Raw genomic sequence first — 6,342 nt, 5'->3', positions numbered from 1 at the left:
ATTTCTACACTTTGCACTTTCAACTTCCTTCCCTCTCCACTTGGTTTCCTTAAATCTTGGGGTCTTGAAGTCTTCAATCTTAGTTTCCTAATATCTATCCCTTGCCTTGGTGATTTTTGAGAATCAAATCTATGCTTTTAACATTCTTTTCAGTCTAAGCTCTCAAATTCACCTCGCAATACAAACATGTGTAAAATATACCCATTAAACATTATCCTGGTCATAAAACCAAGATATAAATAGGGGGAAATATGCAATATTTGACATATAACACACCCCCCAACTAGCATTTTGCTAGTCCCAAGCAAAACATGTGTGACATAATCTTCAATTCTCAATGTTCAAATCACTTCTAAAAAATAATTTTTTGTGTAAACAAGTATGAATGAGTATAATCCAAAGAAGTGAGAGTAAAAATTTAAAAACCTAGAGCTAAATCAAATGAGGAATCAATCAAATAGGTCATTCATCAATCTCTTAAGATCATTAGTTCATAAATCAGGTTTTTCGAATGTGCTCGGTAAATTTCAACTTACTTTCCCTAAAAATACTATCGTTTCATAATGTTAGCCATGCTTATCACTTCAAGATTAATTGAATAATCAAGTGCAAATTTTGAACTTATCCCCTTTTCCTTCTTTTTTCAGTTTTTGATTTTATATCGACGGTCTCTTTTTATTTATTCATTCTTTTCAGACTTTTCTTTCTTCTCTTTTTAGACTTTTCATTCTTTTCCAATCTTTTCATCATACATGAACTTTTTGTCGATCTTACTATTTTTTAACTGGTTCTTTTCATATTTTTAAGGTGGATAAAGTTATCCAGATTCAATTCTCAACATCTATTAATGATTCACATACTAACAATAAGAAATTTTAACATAATTCACAGAATATAAATTGAACGTGTCTTGTGATTTAGATCAACATGACATTCAAACTTCATCTTAGTCAATTAGATGAAAGAACTTAAGTGATAGTCTACTTAGCTGATCAAACTCCAATAATTTAAAATTCAATCTCTATCATATCATCATACTCAAGGCATTCTTAATTACACAAGCTATCACTTTCCAAATAGGTTTGTAATATGAAAAATTGAAAATTTTCAAAATTTTTGCTTAAAGTCTAAGAAAATACTGATTAGTTTACCTAATCCACACTCATCCTAAAATCCACATTGTCCTCAATGTAAAAGATAAAAGTATACAATGCACATGAGATAACGTAAAATAAAGGAAAAGTGATGGAAAGGTATTACCTGAAGAAGGAAAATTGAAGCTTTTCCAAAGTTCTCAATGTGTAAATGGATTAACATAAAGATTAAACTTATTAAAAAATAAACTATCCTAATCATAAATTCTATAAAAGTAATAAACTTAACTACACCTCCATCAGACTAGGAGGTCAATCCTAATACACAGGATCAATCAGAGGTATGGATATATCCTCTGAATCAAACTTCTCAACAAATGGCTTTAGGCGATGTCCATTCACTTTGAATACATTGCCATTTGTCAGATTCTTTATCTCGACGGCCCCATGAGGATAGACATTAGTAATAGTGAAAAGGCCGGTCCAACGAGATCGAAATTTTCTCGAAAAAGGTGTAACTGGAAATTGTACAGAAGGACTTTTTGACTGGTTATGAATGATTTTCGAAGGATATTCCGGTTATGGAATACCTTCATTTGTTTTTTGTAAATTCTCAAGTTCTCGTATGCATCATTCCGAATTTCCTCAAGTTCATTCAATTGAAGTTTGCGCAGCGAGCCAGCGTTGTCTAAGTTTAAATTTAGATTTTTGATAGCCCAATAGGCTCTATGTTCCAACTCCACAGGCAAGTGTCAAGCTTTCCCATTGACTAGTCTAAAGGGAGACATTCCAATGGGGGTCTTAAAGTTGTACGGTATGCCCATAAAGCATCGGTCAAGTGGACTGATCAATCATAACGGTCAGGGTTAACTGTTTTTTTTTTCAGAATTTGCTTAATTTTCCTATTAAAAATCTCAGCTTGCCTGCTTGTTTGCAGGTGGTATGTAGTGATCACCTTATGAGAAATGCCATATTTCTTCATTAAGTTCTCGAATGGCTTATTACAATAGTGTAGCCATCCATCACTAATGATGGCTTGAGGCGTTCCGAATCGAGAAAGGCTATGTTCTTTTAAGAATCTAATGACCGCTATATGATCATTATTCCGGCATCACCCTACCATGCCTAGGAGATGATGGTGAAAAATAAGATTTACCAATCTCACAATCTCAACATCTATTGTAATTTGAGTCACAATAAATCATAGAAAACTGAAAATATTCCTTTAATATCAAACTAGAAATCAATGAGGTTCAATAAGAACAAGAATCAAAGCAAGATAATCATCCAAACACGTTACAAGCTTCACCTCTTAGCCCTAGCTAAGAGGTTTAACCAACCATTGACATGATTGAAACCAAATCTCTTAAACAAAGCATGAAAAATAAACTATGGAGGAAGAAAAACTCTTTGGTGGCTGCTCCACTCTTATGTATGCTCCTTGAGACCTTTTCAAACCCTAGAAGATGCTTTGGAGCATCCTAGGGAGTCTTATTTATAGTTGTGGAACTCTAACTTTCGCATAGAGTTGAAAAAATCTAGAAACTGCCTCAAATTTACACACTCTACGCAGTTTCCTAAAATAGACTTTCAGAACTTTCCTTTTTTAGACTCAAAGTTTCAGAATATGCTTTTTCGGGACAATTATCAGGAATATGTTTTTGTAGGACAATTTTCAGGATTTCTTTTCTTTTTCGTCACTTCAAATCATCGATTCTCTTCATTCCTCACTTGGTTTCCTTGGATATTTGGCATGTGAATTCTTCATTAATGATTTGCAAATCTCCAAATCTTCATTTAGTAATCTTTTGAGTATAAATCTTCTTTTTGGCATCAATTTCACCTTAAGCTCTCGAAATCACCTCGCACATGAAAACATCCATAATTAGATCGATTAAGCACTATCATGTTTATAAAACCAAGGTATAAATAGGAAAAATATGCAGTATTTCACACTCAACATCTGTATGTTGCATTCGATATGTAAAAAGGGATAAAACGAATCCTCTCTACCAATAGATCATTCTCTCTACCACTTAGTCTTTCTGAATAGTATTGTGTTGAGGCGTGAGAAGTCATATCTTCAAAATCAAGGAAAGTACATTCATCCTTGTATACAAAATGGCCATGATATTATTGGAGGCAAATTGTGACTGATCAGGATGATTTATAATTCATTAGAAAGTGGTCAAACAATCTTTTTAATGAACTTAAGTTTGGTCCAATTCGAGTTATGATTAGGAAGTCTGGCCTGTTTATCAAAACCACGCATTGCCAAATGACTAAAGTCAGAAAAACTTTGTTCACACTTTAAACTAGTCAAACAGGATCTGATTGAAGTGATTTCAGTTGCAATGAAAAGCTTATCAGGCAACATTTTTAATAATCCTAAGATCATAAAAAACAGACCATTGGTCAAATTGCAAACAACCTATTTCATATATTGGACAGACATATTTTCGGTACATCAAACGAGGTCCGATCGAAGTTATTCTAGTCTTGTTAGAAAGCTTATCTGATTATCTTTCCAACAAGATGAAGATTACCAAAAATGAATAAATAATGAAGAAGATACAAATATTTGAACATTTGATAGAAAAGAATAAAAAGTAATAATTACGTTTATATATATAAGTTATATATATATGTGTGTGTGTGTGTGTGTGTGTGTGTGTGTGTGTATAAGGGTTATGATTATTTTTAAACTTTAATATATAAATATAAATATATTTATATTTATAAAATATAACTTAATCATTGCCTTTTATTATATACATATAAATATAATATATTATAATATTTTTTTACGTACTGAAGGCGGGCGCCCACAACAATGCCCGATGCAGTGAGTAGTGGACAATGGATGCCAACGTCTATATAAGGCGTTCGTTGTACAGAAGGGTCAAATAGAGATCGAGAGACGGAGAGAGAGGATAGGAGAAAGAAGCAGAGAGTGAGAGAGAGAAAAAACAAAGAGTTGAAAGATAGAAAAATACAGAAAGGTCTGAGGATTAGAGTTCGCCTATAGGTGTTACCCAAAGTGACTAAAAGATTTCCAATGTGTCGACATGCTGCCCAACATAGGAGACAAAAATGGCCATCAAAGGAGTAAAAAAAGGTAATAATTCTTCATCTTTATTTAATTTGCATTCAACTCCACACATTTCAATTGCATTGACTATATCTACATTTCCTTCTATCTTATTCTGCATTATTCTCCATATTCCATTTTTCACTTTATTTGCCTACCCGGGATCTTAAATCCTGCGAAGCAAGGCTAGTTAGCATTTTTATTTTATTCACTGCATTTTTACTTTATTTACCTACCAGGAGTCACTTGGTTCTTTGATGTAAGGCTAGATAAATTTTTCTTATTTCCGCCTGCCCGGCCTTTACGGGTTACGTGAAGCACGACCAAATATAAAATTGTTGAAACTACGTTAAATCCCCCAAAAATGTATCTTGTGAAGTAGAGACCGCACATTGTGCGGGTGGAAAAGGGTGCTTAATCCATTCATTTTCCATCACCGAAGCCCTTACTTAGAATCTACGGTCGTAGACCAACCGTAGGAGTCACTTGAGTTAGGAAATCGTGAAATTCCTTGACTCCTAAGTGATTCTATGGTTCCTAGCTGGCCGTAGATTTTATGCTTCGTCTGGCCCATGGTGACTCCCAATCATATGCATTTTACACTCGAGTCAATGGCACACTTCGCCCATAATAACATAATCGATAACAAAGCCAACAAAGTGAGGCAACCACCACGCTCTTGTGCACGAGTGGGGTGGAGGCGTTCACACATTAATATGAAAATCTCAAATCCTAACTATCATGCTCTAAATTCAGTACCCATCCCAAACTTGGGGTTGTGACTCAATTCTTTTCTTGACATTCTACTTTTCAACTAATTAAGAAGACAATTACTAACATCATAAAGGAAATTTTTTTTTTTTGAAATAAAGGAAAGCATCTACTTTGTCTAATATATAAAAATATTATCATTAAAAAATAATTATTAAAATTAGCCACAACTCTCTTACAATAAAATAAATGAATTAAATAAAATAAATATTCATAAAACATCAGCAAACAATTCTCAAATACTCCATTGAGGTCCTATTCCTAAAAGGTAACATTAACAACAAAGGTGGGCTTGAAAGCTCAAAAAATATATCTTAATGCAAGTTTAAAAATAAAAACATGTTTGTTGCGAATAATCATCATTTAACACAATAACATTAGAAGGCTACATGATAGTTTAAACATCTAATTGTCATTATAATTAATACATTTTTTTATTAAAAATATCACAAATAATCGATGCATTTTGTACATAAGGTAACCGCAATGTTTTGACAAGAAACGAAAATTATTTGATTTGGGGAATATCATATTTAATAATAACAAAGAAAGATAAAGAAAACAATCATCACATTGTATTTTATTAATTCTAGATTCATTTACATCCTCATTTATCCCTTTATTTCAAAATAAAACATATATAAGAATAGAATAAGTTTAAATATCAATTTTGCCGGCATTTCAGATCGCAATGTGATCTTCTGATCATAGAAGTTGTTGTGCGAATAATATCATCTCAATTGATCCTGAAGACTTGAAGTACTTTGTTCTTTTTAAATCATTCATGATATTTTAAAATGAATATTCATCATCTAAAATTTATTGTCTGTGCAACGGGCCTGTTGTGTGGATAGTAAACTGATCTTGATCATTGGTTGCGCGAGGATCTCGTTGTGCGCTGCGCAACAGATACACTGGGTACCTGAGTTTTTCCCAAGTATCTGAAATATTCTCTTCTGATCTTGAAATCTTCGAACGAACTCAAATGAAGAGGATGGTGAGGTATTTATAGACTCCTGCACGTGCCAATTCCACTATTCGTGCAATGAGCAATCATAATATGTTATTGCGCAGAGACCTCCATTACACGCACACTTCTATTGCACGCCGTGCAATGGGCCTTCAAAACTTCTGTTGCGCACTACACGATAAACATATATGAATTCTCATTTTCTTTCCTTTTTCTTACTTTTTGTGTCCTAACAGATGCCCCCTTGATCCTTTATTTTGATCTTCCTTGATGAAATAGAGGATAAACTCACTTCTCTAAAAAAAAGTTTCTTCATATAGCCTTGCGCGCAACCAACACATTCATTGCGTTATCGGGTCTGCACAATGGACTCGAATCCAGTCTATATATATAGTTCTGCTCTTACTCAACCACTT

The sequence above is a fragment of the Magnolia sinica genome, chromosome 14, assembly GCF_029962835.1.
Source record: "Magnolia sinica isolate HGM2019 chromosome 14, MsV1, whole genome shotgun sequence".
Lineage (NCBI taxonomy): Eukaryota > Viridiplantae > Streptophyta > Magnoliopsida > Magnoliales > Magnoliaceae > Magnolia > Magnolia sinica.
Note: the sequence above shows the minus strand (reverse complement) of the source record.